Source organism: Xenopus tropicalis, chromosome 2 (genome assembly GCF_000004195.4).
Source record: "Xenopus tropicalis strain Nigerian chromosome 2, UCB_Xtro_10.0, whole genome shotgun sequence".
NCBI lineage: Eukaryota > Metazoa > Chordata > Amphibia > Anura > Pipidae > Xenopus > Xenopus tropicalis.
This window is the reverse complement of record NC_030678.2, coordinates 37,908,059-37,929,178: the sequence shown is the minus strand read 5'-3', so window position 1 is coordinate 37,929,178 and position 21,120 is coordinate 37,908,059. Positions and strand designations below refer to the sequence as shown.

Sequence of the window (21,120 nt, the reverse complement as noted above, 5' to 3'; positions counted from 1 at the left end):
AATGACGGCCTTAACGTTCCACCTGGCGATGATAGAAATGAAAAGACATCAAAGATCTAACTTTGTCTTCTCTTTCATGTAGGTGAACATTTCTTTTGTAGCATGGGCTCTGTTAAATTTCAGGACAGATCGCATTTGTTTCCGGTATAGAATTCCTTAAGTACTAGACTATTGGAGGCTTAGCATTATCAAATGAGGAGATGGAAACAGCCCCCCACCCACCTGCCATAGAGTTTAGCTAAGGCACTCGGACATTCGACTCTTGAGAGAGATGCGTTTCACAAACTCAAAACGCTTGCATGCAAGACAAACGACGCTGGGTCTACTCTTACAACCATACAGGAAACCACCACTCAGATTGGGTTCTCTTCCTCCTGTTCTCCTTCTGAAAAGAACAGGAAACTCATCAGTAACAGGCAACAACTGCCACGGCAGAGCTGCCAGCACGTATCGGGACAGGAAGAAAACGCTCAATCACATCATCATGGTGAGCAAGTTTGGACACTTTCAAGCACATTTCGCCCTCCAAATCCTATAGAAATGATCCCTGAAAGTATAGTCCTAACAAGCTGGCTGTCAGCAGCTCCTCACCTTTTTTCTACCCATACTTAATCATAGGGCGACGAGATTTTTCTAATCGTAGGTCAAGGATTAAGACGGAATGCCTTTTTTCCAAACGGCGCTCTTCTTACTCGTATTCCATGGTATTGAAACATGGATATGGAACAAGGTGCAAAAGCATCCCTGCTGAAATGACGGCCTTAACGTTCCACCTGGCGATGATAGAAATGAAAAGACATCAAAGATCTAACTTTGTCTTCTCTTTCATGTAGGTGAACATTTCTTTTGTAGCATGGGCTCTGTTAAATTTCAGGACAGATCGCATTTGTTTCCGGTATAGAATTCCTTAAGTACTAGACTATTGGAGGCTTAGCATTATCAAATGAGGAGATGGAAACAGCCCCCCACCCACCTGCCATACAGTTTAGCAAAGGCACTCGGACATTCGACTCTTGAGAGAGATGCGTTTCACAAACTCAAAACGCTTGCATGCAAGACAAACGACGCTGGGTCTACTCTTACAACCGTACAGGAAACCACCACTCAGATTGGGTTCTCTTCCTCCTGTTCTCCTTCTGAAAAGAACAGGAAACTCATCAGTAACAGGCAACAACTGCCACGGCAGAGCTGCCAGCACGTATCGGGACAGGAAGAAAACGCTCAATCACATCATCATGGTGAGCAAGTTTGGACACTTTCAAGCACATTTCGCCCTCCAAATCCTATAGAAATGATCCCTGAAAGTATAGTCCTAACAAGCTGGCTGTCAGCAGCTCCTCACCTTTTTTCTACCCATACTTAATCATAGGGCGACGAGATTTTTCTAATCGTAGGTCAAGGATTAAGACGGAATGCCTTTTTTCCAAACGGCGCTCTTCTTACTCGTATTCCATGGTATTGAAACATGGATATGGAACAAGGTGCAAAAGCATCCCTGCTGAAATGACGGCCTTAACGTTCCACCTGGCGATGATAGAAATGAAAAGACATCAAAGATCTAACTTTGTCTTCTCTTTCATGTAGGTGAACATTTCTTTTGTAGCATGGGCTCTGTTAAATTTCAGGACAGATCGCATTTGTTTCCGGTATAGAATTCCTTAAGTACTAGACTATTGGAGGCTTAGCATTATCAAATGAGGAGATGGAAACAGCCCCCCACCCACCTGCCATACAGTTTAGCAAAGGCACTCGGACATTCGACTCTTGAGAGAGATGCGTTTCACAAACTCAAAACGCTTGCATGCAAGACAAACGACGCTGGGTCTACTCTTACAACCGTACAGGAAACCACCACTCAGATTGGGTTCTCTTCCTCCTGTTCTCCTTCTGAAAAGAACAGGAAACTCATCAGTAACAGGCAACAACTGCCACGGCAGAGCTGCCAGCACGTATCGGGACAGGAAGAAAACGCTCAATCACATCATCATGGTGAGCAAGTTTGGACACTTTCAAGCACATTTCGCCCTCCAAATCCTATAGAAATGATCCCTGAAAGTATAGTCCTAACAAGCTGGCTGTCAGCAGCTCCTCACCTTTTTTCTACCCATACTTAATCATAGGGCGACGAGATTTTTCTAATCGTAGGTCAAGGATTAAGACGGAATGCCTTTTTTCCAAACGGCGCTCTTCTTACTCGTATTCCATGGTATTGAAACATGGATATGGAACAAGGTGCAAAAGCATCCCTGCTGAAATGACGGCCTTAACGTTCCACCTGGCGATGATAGAAATGAAAAGACATCAAAGATCTAACTTTGTCTTCTCTTTCATGTAGGTGAACATTTCTTTTGTAGCATGGGCTCTGTTAAATTTCAGGACAGATCGCATTTGTTTCCGGTATAGAATTCCTTAAGTACTAGACTATTGGAGGCTTAGCATTATCAAATGAGGAGATGGAAACAGCCCCCCACCCACCTGCCATACAGTTTAGCAAAGGCACTCGGACATTCGACTCTTGAGAGAGATGCGTTTCACAAACTCAAAACGCTTGCATGCAAGACAAACGACGCTGGGTCTACTCTTACAACCGTACAGGAAACCACCACTCAGATTGGGTTCTCTTCCTCCTGTTCTCCTTCTGAAAAGAACAGGAAACTCATCAGTAACAGGCAACAACTGCCACGGCAGAGCTGCCAGCACGTATCGGGACAGGAAGAAAACGCTCAATCACATCATCATGGTGAGCAAGTTTGGACACTTTCAAGCACATTTCGCCCTCCAAATCCTATAGACATGATCCCTGAAAGTATAGTCCTAACAAGCTGGCTGTCAGCAGCTCCTCACCTTTTTTCTACCCATACTTAATCATAGGGCGACGAGATTTTTCTAATCGTAGGTCAAGGATTAAGACGGAATGCCTTTTTTCCAAACGGCGCTCTTCTTACTCGTATTCCATGGTATTGAAACATGGATATGGAACAAGGTGCAAAAGCATCCCTGCTGAAATGACGGCCTTAACGTTCCACCTGGCGATGATAGAAATGAAAAGACATCAAAGATCTAACTTTGTCTTCTCTTTCATGTAGGTGAACATTTCTTTTGTAGCATGGGCTCTGTTAAATTTCAGGACAGATTGCATTTGTTTCCGGTATAGAATTCCTTAAGTACTAGACTATTGGAGGCTTAGCATTATCAAATGAGGAGATGGAAACAGCCCCCCACCCACCTGCCATACAGTTTAGCAAAGGCACTCGGACATTCGACTCTTGAGAGAGATGCGTTTCACAAACTCAAAACGCTTGCATGCAAGACAAACGACGCTGGGTCTACTCTTACAACCGTACAGGAAACCACCACTCAGATTGGGTTCTCTTCCTCCTGTTCTCCTTCTGAAAAGAACAGGAAACTCATCAGTAACAGGCAACAACTGCCACGGCAGAGCTGCCAGCACGTATCGGGACAGGAAGAAAACGCTCAATCACATCATCATGGTGAGCAAGTTTGGACACTTTCAAGCACATTTCGCCCTCCAAATCCTATAGAAATGATCCCTGAAAGTATAGTCCTAACAAGCTGGCTGTCAGCAGCTCCTCACCTTTTTTCTACCCATACTTAATCATAGGGCGACGAGATTTTTCTAATCGTAGGTCAAGGATTAAGACGGAATGCCTTTTTTCCAAACGGCGCTCTTCTTACTCGTATTCCATGGTATTGAAACATGGATATGGAACAAGGTGCAAAAGCATCCCTGCTGAAATGACGGCCTTAACGTTCCACCTGGCGATGATAGAAATGAAAAGACATCAAAGATCTAACTTTGTCTTCTCTTTCATGTAGGTGAACATTTCTTTTGTAGCATGGGCTCTGTTAAATTTCAGGACAGATCGCATTTGTTTCCGGTATAGAATTCCTTAAGTACTAGACTATTGGAGGCTTAGCATTATCAAATGAGGAGATGGAAACAGCCCCCCACCCACCTGCCATACAGTTTAGCAAAGGCACTCGGACATTCGACTCTTGAGAGAGATGCGCTTCACAAACTCAAAACGCTTGCATGCAAGACAAACGACGCTGGGTCTACTCTTACAACCATACAGGAAACCACCACTCAGATTGGGTTCTCTTCCTCCTGTTCTCCTTCTGAAAAGAACAGGAAACTCATCAGTAACAGGCAACAACTGCCACGGCAGGGCTGCCAGCACATATCGGGACAGGAAGAAAACGCTCAATCACATCATCATGGTGAGCAAGTTTGGACACTTTCAAGCACATTTCGCCCTCCAAATCCTATAGAAATAATCCCTGAAAGTATAGTCCTAACAAGATGGCTGTCAGGAGCTCCTCACCTTTTTTCTACCCATACTTAATCATAGGGCGACGAGATTTTTCTAATCGTAGGTCAAGGATTAAGACGGAATGCCTTTTTTCCAAACGGCGCTCTTCTTACTCGTATTCCATGGTATTGAAACATGGATATGGAACAAGGTGCAAAAGCATCCCTGCTGAAATGACGGCCTTAACGTTCCACCTGGCGATGATAGAAATGAAAAGACATCAAAGATCTAACTTTGTCTTCTCTTTCATGTAGGTGAACATTTCTTTTGTAGCATGGGCTCTGTTAAATTTCAGGACAGATCGCATTTGTTTCCGGTATAGAATTCCTTAAGTACTAGACTATTGGAGGCTTAGCATTATCAAATGAGGAGCTGGAAACAGCCCCCCACCCACCTGCCATACAGTTTAGCAAAGGCACTCGGACATTCGACTCTTGAGAGAGATGCGTTTCACAAACTCAAAACGCTTGCATGCAAGACAAACGACGCTGGGTCTACTCTTACAACCGTACAGGAAACCACCACTCAGATTGGGTTCTCTTCCTCCTGTTCTCCTTCTGAAAAGAACAGGAAACTCATCAGTAACAGGCAACAACTGCCACGGCAGAGCTGCCAGCACGTATCGGGACAGGAAGAAAACGCTCAATCACATCATCATGGTGAGCAAGTTTGGACACTTTCAAGCACATTTCGCCCTCCAAATCCTATAGAAATGATCCCTGAAAGTATAGTCCTAACAAGCTGGCTGTCAGCAGCTCCTCACCTTTTTTCTACCCATACTTAATCATAGGGCGACGAGATTTTTCTAATCGTAGGTCAAGGATTAAGACGGAATGCCTTTTTTCCAAACGGCGCTCTTCTTACTCGTATTCCATGGTATTGAAACATGGATATGGAACAAGGTGCAAAAGCATCCCTGCTGAAATGACGGCCTTAACGTTCCACCTGGCGATGATAGAAATGAAAATACATCAAAGATCTAACTTTGTCTTCTCTTTCATGTAGGTGAACATTTCTTTTGTAGCATGGGCTCTGTTAAATTTCAGGACAGATTGCATTTGTTTCCGGTATAGAATTCCTTAAGTACTAGACTATTGGAGGCTTAGCATTATCAAATGAGGAGATGGAAACAGCCCCCCACCCACCTGCCATACAGTTTAGCAAAGGCACTCGGACATTCGACTCTTGAGAGAGATGCGTTTCACAAACTCAAAACGCTTGCATGCAAGACAAACGACACTGGGTCTACTCTTACAACCGTACAGGAAACCACCACTCAGATTGGGTTCTCTTCCTCCTGTTCTCCTTCTGAAAAGAACAGGAAACTCATCAGTAACAGGCAACAACTGCCACGGCAGAGCTGCCAGCACGTATCGGGACAGGAAGAAAACGCTCAATCACATCATCATGGTGAGCAAGTTTGGACACTTTCAAGCACATTTCGCCCTCCAAATCCTATAGAAATAATCCCTGAAAGTATAGTCCTAACAAGCTGCCTGTCAGCAGCTCCTCACCTTTTTTCTACCCATACTTAATCATAGGGCGACGAGATTTTTCTAATCGTAGGTCAAGGATTAAGACGGAATGCCTTTTTTCCAAACGGCGCTCTTCTTACTCGTATTCCATGGTATTGAAACATGGATATGGAACAAGGTGCAAAAGCATCCCTGCTGAAATGACGGCCTTAACGTTCCACCTGGCGATGATAGAAATGAAAAGACATCAAAGATCTAACTTTGTCTTCTCTTTCATGTAGGTGAACATTTCTTTTGTAGCATGGGCTCTGTTAAATTTCAGGACAGATCGCATTTGTTTCCGGTATAGAATTCCTTAAGTACTAGACTATTGGAGGCTTAGCATTATCAAATGAGGAGATGGAAACAGCCCCCCACCCACCTGCCATACAGTTTAGCAAAGGCACTCGGACATTCGACTCTTGAGAGAGATGCGTTTCACAAACTCAAAACGCTTGCATGCAAGACAAACGACGCTGGGTCTACTCTTACAACCATACAGGAAACCACCACTCAGATTGGGTTCTCTTCCTCCTGTTCTCCTTCTGAAAAGAACAGGAAACTCATCAGTAACAGGCAACAACTGCCACGGCAGAGCTGCCAGCACGTATCGGGACAGGAAGAAAACGCTCAATCACATCATCATGGTGAGCAAGTTTGGACACTTTCAAGCACATTTCGCCCTCCAAATCCTATAGAAATGATCCCTGAAAGTATAGTCCTAACAAGCTGGCTGTCAGCAGCTCCTCACCTTTTTTCTACCCATACTTAATCATAGGGCGACGAGATTTTTCTAATCGTAGGTCAAGGATTAAGACGGAATGCCTTTTTTCCAAACGGCGCTCTTCTTACTCGTATTCCATGGTATTGAAACATGGATATGGAACAAGGTGCAAAAGCATCCCTGCTGAAATGACGGCCTTAACGTTCCACCTGGCGATGATAGAAATGAAAAGACATCAAAGATCTAACTTTGTCTTCTCTTTCATGTAGGTGAACATTTCTTTTGTAGCATGGGCTCTGTTAAATTTCAGGACAGATCGCATTTGTTTCCGGTATAGAATTCCTTAAGTACTAGACTATTGGAGGCTTAGCATTATCAAATGAGGAGATGGAAACAGCCCCCCACCCACCTGCCATACAGTTTAGCAAAGGCACTCGGACATTCGACTCTTGAGAGAGATGCGTTTCACAAACTCAAAACGCTTGCATGCAAGACAAACGACGCTGGGTCTACTCTTACAACCGTACAGGAAACCACCACTCAGATTGGGTTCTCTTCCTCCTGTTCTCCTTCTGAAAAGAACAGGAAACTCATCAGTAACAGGCAACAACTGCCGCAGCTGCCAGCACGTATCGGGACAGGAAGAAAACGCTCAATCACATCATCATGGTGAGCAAGTTTGGACACTTTCAAGCACATTTCGCCCTCCAAATCCTATAGAAATGATCCCTGAAAGTATAGTCCTAACAAGCTGCCTGTCAGCAGCTCCTCACTATTTTTCTACCCATACTTAATCATAGGGCGACGAGATTTTTCTAATCGTAGGTCAAGGATTAAGACGGAATGCCTTTTTTCCAAACGGCGCTCTTCTTACTCGTATTCCATGGTATTGAAACATGGATATGGAACAAGGTGCAAAAGCATCCCTGCTGAAATGACGGCCTTAACGTTCCACCTGGCGATGATAGAAATGAAAAGACATCAAAGATCTAACTTTGTCTTCTCTTTCATGTAGGTGAACATTTCTTTTGTAGCATGGGCTCTGTTAAATTTCAGGACAGATCGCATTTGTTTCCGGTATAGAATTCCTTAAGTACTAGACTATTGGAGGCTTAGCATTATCAAATGAGGAGATGGAAACAGCCCCCCACCCACCTGCCATACAGTTTAGCAAAGGCACTCGGACATTCGACTCTTGAGAGAGATGCGTTTCACAAACTCAAAACGCTTGCATGCAAGACAAACGACGCTGGGTCTACTCTTACAACCATACAGGAAACCACCACTCAGATTGGGTTCTCTTCCTCCTGTTCTCCTTCTGAAAAGAACAGGAAACTCATCAGTAACAGGCAACAACTGCCACGGCAGAGCTGCCAGCACGTATCAGGACAGGAAGAAAACGCTCAATCACATCATCATGGTGAGCAAGTTTGGACACTTTCAAGCACATTTCACCCTCCAAATCCTATAGAAATGATCCCTGAAAGTATAGTCCTAACAAGCTTGCTGTCAGCAGCTCCTCACCTTTTTTCTACCCATACTTAATCATAGGGCGATGAGATTTTTCTAATCGTAGGTCAAGGATTAAGACGGAATGCCTTTTTTCCAAACGGCGCTCTTCTGACTTGTATTTCATGGTATTGAAACATGGATATGGAACAAGGTGCAAAAGTATCCTTGCTGAAATGACGGCCTTAACGTTCCACCTGGCGATGATAGAAGTGAAAAGACATCAAAGATCAAAGATGTGTTTCACAAACTCCAAACGCTTGCATGCAAGACAAACGACACTGGGTCTGCTCTTACAACCATACAGGAGAGCACCACTCAGATTTGGTTCTCTTCCTCCGTTGCATGGGCTCTGTTAAATTTCAGGAAAGAATACATTTTCTCCATTTGCTTCCATTACAGTATTCCCTCAATTTTTACTAGCTGAAGTAATCCCAGGATAATTAGATCCCTTCGTAATTCTATGCACATTTGGCATCAAACTGTTCAGTGGACCCCTAGAATTTATGTTTAGGATGTCTGTCCTTTGTACTAATGATGAGCAAATTTTTTTGTTAGGCAAGTATTTGTTCCAAATTTCCGTGTATCGCCATTTGAAGATTTTTTTCGAGAAACGGGTGTTTAAGTTCACTATTTCAAAAAAGTTCATTCTTTTTTCGCATGTGACAATTTTTTTGGTGCACGTCAATCTCAAATTGTTTGGTTTTTTGCTTTTTTTTCACGGTTTCATGATGTTTTTGCCCCAAAAAATGGGACAGATGACTACACCCTGCTGTAACTATGAGCACAGAAGAGTGTTGATTTTTTTTTTAAACATTGCTTTTATTTACATTTTTTCCAGATATTTCTGTTACAACATTTGTAATGGTATTTCACTTTGTTTGCGTTTCTTTGGAACAATAAAAATTTTTGGAAAATAAAAGCATTTGAGTTTAGTAAATTTAACAAAACTTTTAACTTTTAGCTCATACCTACTTTGTTTGGGCCTTGCGAGAGATCATTTTAATTGTGGGTAGTTTGCCAACATTCTATTTGTTTGTTCCTGGGGGGTCCGTTGTTCGGTTTCTTAGTTTTTTAGGTTTTGGAGGTACTGGAATGCTTCAACTAGAAGTGGGTGTTCTTTGAGTATTTCTGTGTCATACCATGTAGTTTGTCTGAATGTGTAAGTTGTGAGATATCTGATTGGTTGTGGCAATGAGGAGATGTATGTGAGCCATGTGTTGAAAAACTTTTCAGTGTTTTGTTCTTTTGCTCTGATGTAATTTTTGTTTTTTTAATGTTATGGACAGGATATCTGGAGCTAACCATCGATGCAGTATTGTCTGCCAGGCTGCCACCGACAATCTCCCAGCCAGTTGGCTAGGTGTATATAGGGTGTGGTTGTGCTAAATAGCGCCCATTCTAAATTTGTTTGGAGGGCTTTTCCATTCATCTGCATCCAATATGAGGCTACTTCATCCCAAAACATCTGTATTTTGGGGCATAGCCAAAATTGTGTATTAGATGAGCTTTTGGGGAGCGGCATCTGCGGCACTCGTCCGAGGGTAGGTTGCCCATTTTATGTCTCCTTTCTGGGGTGAGGTAAGAGTTATGGAGGATTTGTGTTGCCATGTTTTGGTATTTACTAGCAGGGATTTATTTCATAATTCCTATGTGTTGTTTTGGAATGTGTGATGTAGTTGTGTTGGGGATGTCTACTGTCCATTTGAAATTGTGTGATTTTTTTGTTGTCGATGTTTATGAGGGTTCAAATGACTTGGTATATGAGTGATGTGTTTTGTGTTTTTGTCTTTCCAAATTTGATTAATTGGGCTGTTTTTGTCTTTGTCGGTGAGTTGTTTTGTGATTTGTGTGGCATAGTGGGTTATTTGCATGCGTAGATATATATGTGTCACTGAAAATGGGTATTTTTTCGTTCAATATTCAATTTGGGATATTGCGGTGAGGTCTTTACCTAGTAGGTCATAGATATTCTAGAGTCCTTCTCTGCTCCATTGGGACAGAGTGGAATTGTAGAGACCTGTGGGGAAATTTTTGTTTCCTATCTATGTTAAGTAAGGAGAAACGTTAAGTGATATTTTTTTTTTCGTTTCACGGAATACCATGCTTTGTGAATGTCTGTAAATAGGGGATTATGTAGTGCGGCATGCGGGAGTTGTGTTAGGGGTGTATGTTATAAATAATTAATGGAGTAATTTCCAATTATGTGTTGGTCTATTGATATGGTTGTATAGAGCCAATATATTTAACAGTCTCTGGTACATCTAAGGAGGGTTGCTTCTTTGTATTCTTTGATGTTGGGAAGGTGTTTAAGTTGTTCTAGTTTGGTGAGACTTATTCTGGGTTTTCGTGCATGCGAAAAATACAGCGCTGCACGTGCGTTATTGGGGAGGGGAAGGGGTGTGGGATGGAGGGGGTAAGGGTAGGGGTAGCAGGGGGAGAGAGGGATGAATTTGGGGTGGGGTGCCTGGTTAAGAAGTGTCGGTTTAGATTCCAACCCATCTTTTGTGGACGCTGTTAGTATTAGTCACATTTTAGCTCTGCATTGCTTTGTGTTTTAAATGTTAGTCCAGTTATTTATCTTGAGTTTTGGTAATAATCTTATATTTTGACCGGGTAGTCTTCAGTGGCATTTCAAGTGGCTTGGTTTTGTTCGTCTTCTCTTAGTGTTGCTGGTTTACCTGTTGGTTTTGTCTGTAATTTTTAGTTTTGCTGGAAATAGTAGGGAGAATTGATATCCTGAAGCGTATAGAAGTTTGCATATTGGCGAAAACTCTTTGCGTTTCGCTGCAACTGATAAGGAGAAGTCTTGAAAGAGCAGTATATGGTGGTCTCAGTAGTGGAGGTTTTTTGTTTTTCTGTAGGCTGCCATCATTATGTCAGGGTAGTTGAGTAAATTGAATATTATTCGTCTTGGTCTATTTGAATCTTTGAGCAGTGGAGGCCTGATTCTGTGGTATCTTTTAATCAGATAATGAGAGTGTGTTTCTTCCATATTGAGCATTTTTGGAAGTTCCGTTTTTAGTAGTTGTTCAAGTTTTGTGCCTTTAACTGATTCTGGTATGCCTACCAGCTGTAGATTGTTGTGTCTGCTCCTGTTTTCCAAATCGTCTATTTTATCTGCCATTATGATGATTTCATGTTGTTGTAGGTCTATCGATTTTTGTGCTTTGTCAAGTTCATCTTCCAATTTGAGAGTTTTAATCTTGAAAGCAGGCAAGCTACAGGTAAAATGTAGTCCCTGTGAAAAATGTATACTGATGTATAATTCTTAATGAATCAAATGAAAGTGGATATTGGATTGGGCAAACCATGGAAGACTTAGTTGGACAGCTTGAATATATTGCAATATATGGACAAACAATCCCGATTTCTATAAACGAGTCACACCCTCATTGCACACCACCTAAGTGTTTAAAGTTTAGTGTTGTGTACAACTTTTGATAGCATTTTTTGATAGCTTAATGCACAAAATATCTTAATGTCCTTGGTATTCGGCAACAGCAGAGCACGTGTTGTCTTTGTCTGCATGTATTAATAAGGAACATTCTGCTGAGAAACATGTAGAAATGAACAACTAAAGCAGCTTGTGTTCAGCAGAACAAACATAAAATTCAGGAGCAGATACAGGAAGGATTACCTGAAGGTAAGCACTGGTACATCAAGGCAGAAAGAAAGCCCAAAGCGCATCATTGCAAGGGTTATAGTATCAGTGTCGGACTGGGATGCCAGGGGCCCACCAGAAAACCTTAGACCATGGGCCCACTCTCCAAACTATTTTTTATCCACTTCTTACTCAGTCTCTATATTTTCCTAGTTTTTTTTTATCTTTGTACACTTTAATCTATTCTTCTTTATATTTAGTTGTTTTATTTCTATAGAAAAATAATTCATGTCTATGAATTAGGCCAAATGGCTAGAAGCAGGAGAGCCCACTGACACCTGGGACCACCGGGAATTTTCCTGGTATCCCTGTGGGCCAGTCCGACACAGTATAGTATAGAAATGCCACGGAATAACATCATGGCAAAGCTGACAGGGTTAAAACAAGGACAAGCAGGCAAGGGTAAAGGCAGAAACAAGTTAGGGGCACCTCTCATGGACTGAGTAAACAGATGGATTGCAACATTGTGAACTGGCCAAAAGCATTGGCCATAGTGGGCTTAAAACCTTAAATTTGGAATGGACTTTGGTAGGATCTTGACAATATTAGCACACCTAATAACATAACAAACCAACTGATCAAAAAATTACTTAGATTGGCTGCACATTTCACAATCCAAAGTCATTAAAAATGATTCATTAAAATAATTTTCTACCACATTGCCTCACTTTCTTTTATCTCACTATAGGGTTGATTCACTAAAGTGTGATAAACGTTATCGATTGTTTTTATGCGTTTAAAATGACGTAAAAAATAACTCGATTTGCTAAAATATTATCGCGTGCGTTAAGACGCATATCGTTTGCGCTAAATAACGCATGATCGCAAGGCATTAATTTTAACACATTGCGTTAATTCTCGCATAGAAATAATACTAACGCATGATTCACAAACACATAAGAAGCATTAGACGCGCTAAATATCGCATTAGTCTGTGCGAAAATTAACACCTACTTGGGGCAGGCAGTACTTAAAATTGTGGCTCGTGAGCTTTTGGCAACACAACATGGACTTTGCAGTGGGAATTTTTCAAGTATGTGTTGGCCCTAGCGTGATGCATCCTCCAGTTTCCAGGGAAATGGTCATTTGCAGAAAAGTAGTTTTACGAACGTAATGGTTACGCACGTTAAATCGTGTGCTAATATAACAAGCGGCAAAATGTATTGCACGCGCTGAAAACGCTCATCATGACTTAAATAACGCAAACAACATTGCGTCTTAATTAACGCAAGTATCCAATAGTGAATTGTGCGTTAAGTCGCAAAAAATAAGAAGCGATGCTATAAATAGCGCTCAAAATATCGACGTTTAGTGAATCAACCCTTATGCCTTTAAATATAAGGTTATACAATTTCTAGTTCAAGAAATGGAAAAAAATTAAATACTTTTTTCCAGTTGTCTTTTTTTAATATACCACAAAAATAAAGATAGTGCAAAGGCAGCTTTTCAGTAATTCTGGACTTCAAATTCCATCTGCTTGAGATAAAAAATACATTTTACTGGAAGGATCTTTCTTTCATGACCATAAACATTTTTTTGTATTCAACAATTGCTAAATGGCTGATACATATTTAGAAAAATCCCATTTTCTTCCTATACTGTATTCCAACAGTTTTTTTTAACTATACCTAAAAATTAGTTGAACTAGAATTTCCAAATTTCCTAATATATTAACATATTGTCAAGATTTTGTTTATGTTGGAAGCTATACTCTAGCAATCTGTGTTTACTTCAAAGGAGAGTTATAATAACTTACTGTCCCACTTGATAACGTTATTTCATGTACAAAAGAATTTATCCATAACATTTTTTTTACAATCATGTGTAGAGTACTGAAACATGGCTGCACAGAACAAGCATAGGGGCAGATTTATCAAAGTATGATACAAAAAAATGGTATCAAATACGATTTTTTGTATCGTGCTTTTTAAAGTACGAAAAATTTGTACATGGAAATAAGAAATTATCGGGAAAATGTCAGAAACTACGAATTTTTCGTATTCGACGATCGTAAACAGCGGGAAAAACTTTCTGACTTTGATCCTTCTGTGCATGATTTTGGAAGCCTCCCATAGGACTCAATGGCACTCTGCAGCTCCAACCCGGCCCAAGGAAAGTCTCCCATAGGGCTCAATGGCACTCTGCAGCTCCAACCTGGCCCAAGGAAAGTCTCCCATAGGGCTCAATAGCACTCTGCAGCTCCAACCTGGCCCAAGGAAAGTCTCCCATAGGGCTCAATGGCACTCTGCAGCTCCAACCCGGCCCAAGGAAAGTCTCCCATAGGGCTCAATGGCACTCTGCAGCTCCAACCCGGCCCAAGGAAATTCTCCCATAGGGCTCAATGGCACTCTGCAGCTCCAACCCGGCCCAAGGAAAGTCTCCCATAGGGCTCAATGGCACTCTGCAGCTCCAACCTGGCCCAAGGAAAGTCTCCCATAGGGCTCAATGGCACTCTGCAGCTCCAACCTCCAAGGAAAGTCACGATACCAAAGCTTGAATGAATCAGAAACTTTCGTACTCGGCGCAGCTGCTACGAAAAAGTCGCAATAATTTGCGCAAGTCGTAATGGCTACGGACGCTTTTCGGACGTTCCTGGATTAGTAAATGTGCCCCTAAGAAAGGTTACTTATATAGTTTATCTATAAACAGAATAGGTAAACATTTCCAGAGTTTACAAAAGTTTAGACGATTTTGCATGTTTTATGGTCCCCAAGAATGCTGTCTTATTTGAGTCCCTGGAATAATAAATACCCTTATTATGTTATTTAGGTGTTTAAAAATAGAAATACGTATCTGGTAAAGTTGCTTTATGGACCCAACCTATGGCCTCTAATAATTATAAACCCTGGATAATATGTTAGAGTATGCTAAGAGTTGTAATTCTGCCACATTTAGGTGCAACAACACCTCTGTGGAATGCTTGTGTTTCTTTTATAGCTGGGTCACTTTCATTACCAGTAAATGGCACAGTGGAAGTGGATAGCAGTAGGGCATAGTGGAAGAGATCGATGGAAGGATTACATGGATGAAATTGGGAAAATATTAATTGCAATAGGTAATATGGTATTGGTGCTGAGTACAAGCCATGTTTTTTTTATATTATAAATTAAATAAAATTAAGGCCATTGTTTATTCCTATTGTCAAAGTATCAAATATTAAAAAAAACTCTGATCTTTCTCTCTCTGTAATTTTGTCCTTAAATGAAATATAGATATAATCTACCAAGAAGTCTCAACAAATGTGGGAATGTATGACCAGCTTTAGGCATGTCCAACATTTTAGGCCTTATCAGGGCTTTTAATAACAGACCTAAAAACATTTTCCTGATTTGTAAAATATGTATATCTAGTTATGCATAAACATTTAGGAATGTGCATATGAAAATTCTTGGCATTGTTGGTTTTGAAAACTATAATCCACTATCTTTAAGCAGTTTAATAACCATAATTTTGGCCCTTAAAGTTACCAGCCATTTGGTAATTTGGTGTAGAAAACTGTATGTAAAAAAACTGCACAATATTGAGGCAATTTTCAGAAATGCTATAAAAATAGCTAACTTTAGGAAATCTTTGCCATTTGGGGTAGAAAGAAATATTTATGCATATTGGAATTGTCTGAATGTGTATTTTACAAAAATAAATGTTTTTGAGTGGTCACCTTGCTTTTTTTGCAGTTTTTACCACACATAACACTGCCATGTGTTGATGAATAAGGTTAATGTAAGCCATGAAATTAGTATGCATAAGGTATATTTTGGGGTCTTTAAGTGCCATGTACTTTGATAAACCTATGTACAGTGGGCATCAAACTGTTTTATTTTGGTACCTAATGATATGTGGGGGATAAGATGCTGCAAAGTGGAAGCTTTTAGGTGATTTTTGGAAATGTCATCAAAATCTCCAATTTTAGGAAAGTTTTGCGGTTTGTTTATGTGGAGTAGAACGATATGTGTACTTATTCTGGATTTGGGGGAACGTGTAACTTCCAAAACTATATGGCTTTCTGGGTTAAGCTTGTTTTTTTTGTAGCTTTACCACACATAAAATTATGTAAATGTGTTGATTTTGCAGGAGCAGAAATGCCCTACATGCCACATACTTAGGTGAACCTAATCATACTGAGCATCAAACTGTTCAGTTGCATTCACATGTGAAATTCTTTTTAGGATGTTTTATCTGGTTACCTTATGACCTGTAGGAAAAAGGATGCTGTAAGACTGCAAGCTTTGAAGTGATTTTTCAAAATTTGGTAGTTTGGAGTAGACAGACTGTTTTACCTATTCTGGATTTGTCAGAATCTGTTTTTTCCAAAAATGTTTCATTTTCTAGGGTACACCTACTGTTAGTGGAAGTTAGAGGAAATCTAAAGTATGCAGCGTTCTGGAGCAGTGCTTTGGAAATGTGGTAGTGTACTGCTGGGAGTTTTTGTACACAGGCCCAGATCAAATTGCCTGGTAGTGAAAATAAAAACTACATTTCCAAACAATGTAGGACTCTATAAAAATATAATGCATAAAACAACTCATGTATAAAACCCTGCTTTATTTAAGTAAGTCAATTTAATAAAAATATACTTTTTAGTAGTGTGTGCCTTTGGGTAAATCTAAATAGTAAATTGCCTTTTTAAGTACTAAGGGCCGCCTTTAGGGATCATACAATTCACTGTGCACACAAAAAAGTCAAGGGCACATATACAGTACATGTTAGGTCATATCAGCCTTTTGCTCCCTGTTACATTAAGAGCTGCATTATTTCCTGTCAGGTGATTTCTGAGGGAGCACATAGACCATCACAAAACCATAGCTCAAGGTAAAAATTCTAAAAGGACAATATTTACCAATATTTATAGTTTGGTAAGATTTTTTAATAGGCCACTTGATATGATATAATCTATCTGTTGGTTAGGTATTCATTATTAAAGGTATAGTTTTCCTTTAAACAGAGGACACCACAAATAAAAACAACCTGGAAATTATAAATATAAAAACAGCTTAAATATAATTTTCCCATACGAGATCAATGTTGTTAATTGGAACTTTTACCTTTTATTACAATATCTAATAATTTCGCTCTCTTATGATGTATGTACAGTATATATTTAGAGGCCCCCCTCTGTTCCCCCTGTATTATGCAGCAAAGACAAATGTAATTATTTTACAACAATATGGCACTTATTTTACATTGGTATGCATTCAGCATTCAGAATTAGTATGCAAAATTGATTTTAGAAAAGGAAGAATAGATATATACAAGAGCAAGTTTGACTTGAATTTGTAAATAATTCAGTGGAAAGGCATATGCTGACAGAAAGGCAATGGAAGTAGCAGGGGAATTCAGAGAACAGAAGGACAATAAGCACTAAGTTATTTTCAACCTTTAATTTATTGGAATTCACATCAAATCAATCACAACAGAAATCTATAACATAGTATATACTGAAGATGGTACTGCCCTACATGTCCAAGCTGCATTTATAGCCCACAAACCAAGCCTAACTTTCACTTACTGTGTGTACAAAAATAAAAAGTGTGGTAGTGAATACTAATAGCTTTTGTCAGGTGTCTTTAGACAAGTGTTTGTCCAACTGCATCAGTTTCTCATTTATCCTTACTATCACCACATATTCATATCCCTCTAAGCTCAAGGTGAAATACTTGTTTCACCTTCATCAGTGTTGACAGCCATAGCAAATCACTTGCTCTGTCTCGCCTCTCCCTACTGAACCACAAATAACCTCATTTTGCCTTAAATGCTTCTTTGGAACATTTTTATTTTATGGGGCTTAAAGACATGTGTATCTGCCACACTAAAAATAGAAATTACAGTTTATTAGCATAAGCAAGCTAATGTCGAGAAGAAATTGCACACATATATAGTTTTTTATTTCCTTTTTATTCCATTTTTCCCTTTATACTCACTGTTGAGTGTGATGCCAATTAAAATAAGATGATAGATAAACTTTTGCATGTATGAAGTGTAGTAACACCTGATTTTTTACACTGGTGGAAAAGCATATGCAGCATTTTCCAAATTCATCAAAAGGTTCCTTCTAAAACGTCATATTCTACATCTAACAGGATCAGCTAATAGATTGCTAATAAACACTGCGTCAAGTTGAGATTATCACTTAGATTTTGTAATTCTGAAATCTTTAGATGTTCAAAGTGTAAGGCAGTGGCTTATATAGTGCCGCCACCTCTGCCGGCTTTCTTTGCCAGGCAGGAGGTGGAGCTGTAGCTTCACAGGGCAGGGAAGAGGCAGGACTGTGACATCACAGAGGAGGGGCTTTGACACAGAGATCGCAGACTGGCTGATCTCCGCGTCAATGTCAGTAAATCCTGCCCGGTTTTGTTAATATTAATGTACTGTATCATCTAAGCCTGGGGTGGCCACCTGTCCAGTTTTGACCCGGTTTTTGGAAGGGCTGCTTGGGTCAAAACTGGACAGGTGACAACCCTAGGCTTAGATGATACAGTACATTACCATTGTTATATTTATAGGTGTCTTGTAAAGAGACAGAAAAATAGAGAGAACACAGAATGTATTACAGAGACTAAAATCAAAGGCAGATTATAACCTCCATATCTGAATTGTGATTTAGGACATTTTTGGTAATTTGTTATATACTCAGTGACGTACCGTGTTAGCCAGTCAAAAATGTTTACAGAGTAACCCCTTTGAAATAAAAAATTGTGGTATAACAAAAGTGGTATAAAGGTTATACCTTTATTGGTTAACTAATAGCATAGCAAGCTTTCAGAACATTTTACATAGTTACATAGTTACATAGTTACATAGGGTTGAAAAAAGACCAGTGTCCATCAAGTTCAACCCATCCAAGTAAACCCAGCACACCTAACCCACACCTACCAATCTATACACTCACATACATAAACTATAAATACAACCACTAGTACTAACTGTAGATATTAGTATCACAATAGCCTTGGATATTCTGATTGTTCAAGAACTCATCCAGGCCCCTCTTAAAGGCATTAACAGAATCTGCCATTACCACATCACTAGGAAGGGCATTCCCCAACCTCACTGCCCTCACCGTGAAAAACCACCTACGCTGCTTCAAATGGAAGTTCCTTTCCTCTAATCTTAAGGGGTGACCTCTGGTGCGCTGATTGTTTTTATGGGAAAAAAGAACATCCCCCAACTGCCTATAATCCCCTCTAATGTACTTGTACAGAGTAATCATGTCCCCTCGCAAGCGCCTCTTTTCCAGAGAAAACAACCCCAACCTCGACAGTCTCACCTCATAGTTTAAATCTTCCATCCCCTTAACCAGTTTAGTTGTAATTTTAGTTTCTTTTTCAACCTGATTACCTTGAAAAAGGAACTAAAATGTTCTGAAAGCTTGCTATGATAACTTTTGTTATTTTTTATTTCAAAAGGGTTACCCTGTATACTAATAAGCTGTATTTTTATACAGTATGCCATTTCTCTCAAACATTAACAAAAAAGTTTTTTTTAACTCTTAGCAGTTTAAGTTTTACAGTATAACTGCAATCTATATTACCTTATAATTGCTATACAATGTTTAAATGTTTCTTTTCTAAGAAAGTGATTTATTTTAAACAATATAATTTGTTATACTGACATTCAGTGTTGTCAGTCTGAAAACTTGATTATAACTTGCTAGTTATATAGTGGCTTCCTAGAATGATAGCTTACGGATGAAAATAAAAGGAATATTTTTAAACATGCTAAAAGACAATTCTACTTCTTGACAGAAAAAAGGGTTTCTAAAATATAAAAAAAATAGTATTATATGCTCCTGCAGAAAGATTGTATGAAAAGCTCTGTGTATGTGGAACATCACAGGGCTAACAGCTTCTTGTACTAGGTTCCTTACTCTCATTAAACCACTCAGTATGTGCTCTCAGCTGGACTGAACATTCACTACATAAGTTACTTGCACTGAAGTAACTCAAGTTATGCTCTCAACAGGAAGAAGACATTAGCAGTCTAGATTCTGTGTTATGTGTCTAACTTGCTGGCACTTTCTTACATCAAACATATACAGTGATCTTCCGAGGTGCTTGTTATTTTATTAGTGTATTGCACATATCGAATACCTAAAGTAATTAAGGATTGACCAGTTGTCTGGAGGCTAAAAACAAAAGAAAGGAAATAAAACTTATAAATAAAAAAGTGATATAAAAACATAGATTTTTTTAAAAAGAATAATCAAAAATCATTTTCATAGAGTAAATATGGCAAAATGTTACCTTAAGTTTTAAAAATAAAGTCTTCCAATGACACAATTATTTCAGCAGCTAAAACGTTTATGTACTGTATATGGATTTATGGATTATATAGATATATTTTGTATTTATATCCTGTCTCAATGTATAAACACAAAATACAACTTATGGGTAGATTTAGCAACATTTTGATTTTAGTGGTTTTAGAGTTTTTTGAAACCACGAAAAAAGTTTCATTAAAACCATGGATGTCTAGTCACTTGTTAAAAGATCTGTATATAAAAATCCGGAATGAATAAAAATGCATAATGAAACTGAAAAAAACACGAAAACCTCTAGTTTTTAGTTTATAAACAAAAAATCTCTAAAACCACAAATTAAATAAAGAATGTTTCAGTTTGCCTAGGAAAGGTCCCATTGACTATTCATGACAGCTTTTAGATCGCACTGTTTTGTCTTTTTTAATGTTTTTTGTTGAATAAATCTCATTTTCTTTTGAGTTGTTATGTAATTAGCAAAATCCACAATTTTTATAATTTTTTTAATACAAACTTTAGTAAATGGGCCCCTTAGAAAGGGTAGTAATGAATCTGTGATAGTGGTGAGGTTCTTTAACATCTATTTACTGTAAATAGCATTACTTTTGTCCAACTATCACACTACTTATTTTGTTGTTCATGAATCTGCATTGGTAACAAACTCTACTAAACAATTTAATGCAAATACTGTAGCTCTTCTTGTAATCTAATGACCATCTAAATTAACAGAATATTCTGTATTGATCTATTTAGCCAGATCATCTTGTAAATGGTGTAGCCACATAAGGCAATTGCAGCATATTGAAAGTACACAGCATATGCATTTCATGGACAAGTCTAGAGGTGTACCCCACAAAACATAAATTAGGAAAAATTATTTTCAGTAGAATGGCAAAGTAGTTTGAACCTTACAGCTGATAATGCATCTTTTGACATGTTTATGGTTAAATGGTGAATTTATTTAAAAAAAAACCCTGGTAGAAAAGGGATGACAGTATAGAAGAAATGCAACTATCACCATTAGGTGATAGTATGGAGAAAGACTGGTAGTGATGAACACTAAAAAATATAAGGGTCAATCACCTGGACATTAGATGAAGCAGCAGAGCACTAAAGGACAC

The 21,120-nt window shown here is 39.2% G+C and overlaps 11 non-coding genes across 11 annotated transcripts; all 11 read right to left on the bottom strand.

Annotated features, from left to right (window-relative positions):
- Positions 1-348: 348 nt before the first annotated feature.
- LOC116409070 lies at positions 349-563 on the bottom strand. Its single transcript, XR_004221516.1, has one exon. It is a non-coding gene; the product is annotated as a small nucleolar RNA U3 (small nucleolar RNA).
- A 536-nt stretch (positions 564-1,099) lies between these two features.
- LOC116409069 lies at positions 1,100-1,314 on the bottom strand. The gene has a single exon (XR_004221515.1). It is a non-coding gene; the product is annotated as a small nucleolar RNA U3 (small nucleolar RNA).
- A 536-nt stretch (positions 1,315-1,850) lies between these two features.
- Positions 1,851-2,065, bottom strand: LOC116409068. Its single transcript, XR_004221514.1, has one exon. It is a non-coding gene; the product is annotated as a small nucleolar RNA U3 (small nucleolar RNA).
- A 536-nt stretch (positions 2,066-2,601) lies between these two features.
- On the bottom strand, positions 2,602-2,816 carry LOC116409114. Its single transcript, XR_004221560.1, has one exon. It is a non-coding gene; the product is annotated as a small nucleolar RNA U3 (small nucleolar RNA).
- A 536-nt stretch (positions 2,817-3,352) lies between these two features.
- LOC116409067 lies at positions 3,353-3,567 on the bottom strand. Its single transcript, XR_004221513.1, has one exon. It is a non-coding gene; the product is annotated as a small nucleolar RNA U3 (small nucleolar RNA).
- Positions 3,568-4,103: 536 nt separating this feature from the next.
- Positions 4,104-4,318, bottom strand: LOC116409113. Its single transcript, XR_004221559.1, has one exon. It is a non-coding gene; the product is annotated as a small nucleolar RNA U3 (small nucleolar RNA).
- Positions 4,319-4,854: 536 nt separating this feature from the next.
- LOC116409066 lies at positions 4,855-5,069 on the bottom strand. The gene has a single exon (XR_004221512.1). It is a non-coding gene; the product is annotated as a small nucleolar RNA U3 (small nucleolar RNA).
- Positions 5,070-5,605: 536 nt separating this feature from the next.
- On the bottom strand, positions 5,606-5,820 carry LOC116409112. Its single transcript, XR_004221558.1, has one exon. It is a non-coding gene; the product is annotated as a small nucleolar RNA U3 (small nucleolar RNA).
- A 536-nt stretch (positions 5,821-6,356) lies between these two features.
- On the bottom strand, positions 6,357-6,571 carry LOC116409065. Its single transcript, XR_004221511.1, has one exon. It is a non-coding gene; the product is annotated as a small nucleolar RNA U3 (small nucleolar RNA).
- A 536-nt stretch (positions 6,572-7,107) lies between these two features.
- Positions 7,108-7,317, bottom strand: LOC116409110. Its single transcript, XR_004221556.1, has one exon. It is a non-coding gene; the product is annotated as a small nucleolar RNA U3 (small nucleolar RNA).
- Positions 7,318-7,853: 536 nt separating this feature from the next.
- LOC116409060 lies at positions 7,854-8,068 on the bottom strand. The gene has a single exon (XR_004221506.1). It is a non-coding gene; the product is annotated as a small nucleolar RNA U3 (small nucleolar RNA).
- Between the last annotated feature and the right edge of the window lie 13,052 nt (positions 8,069-21,120).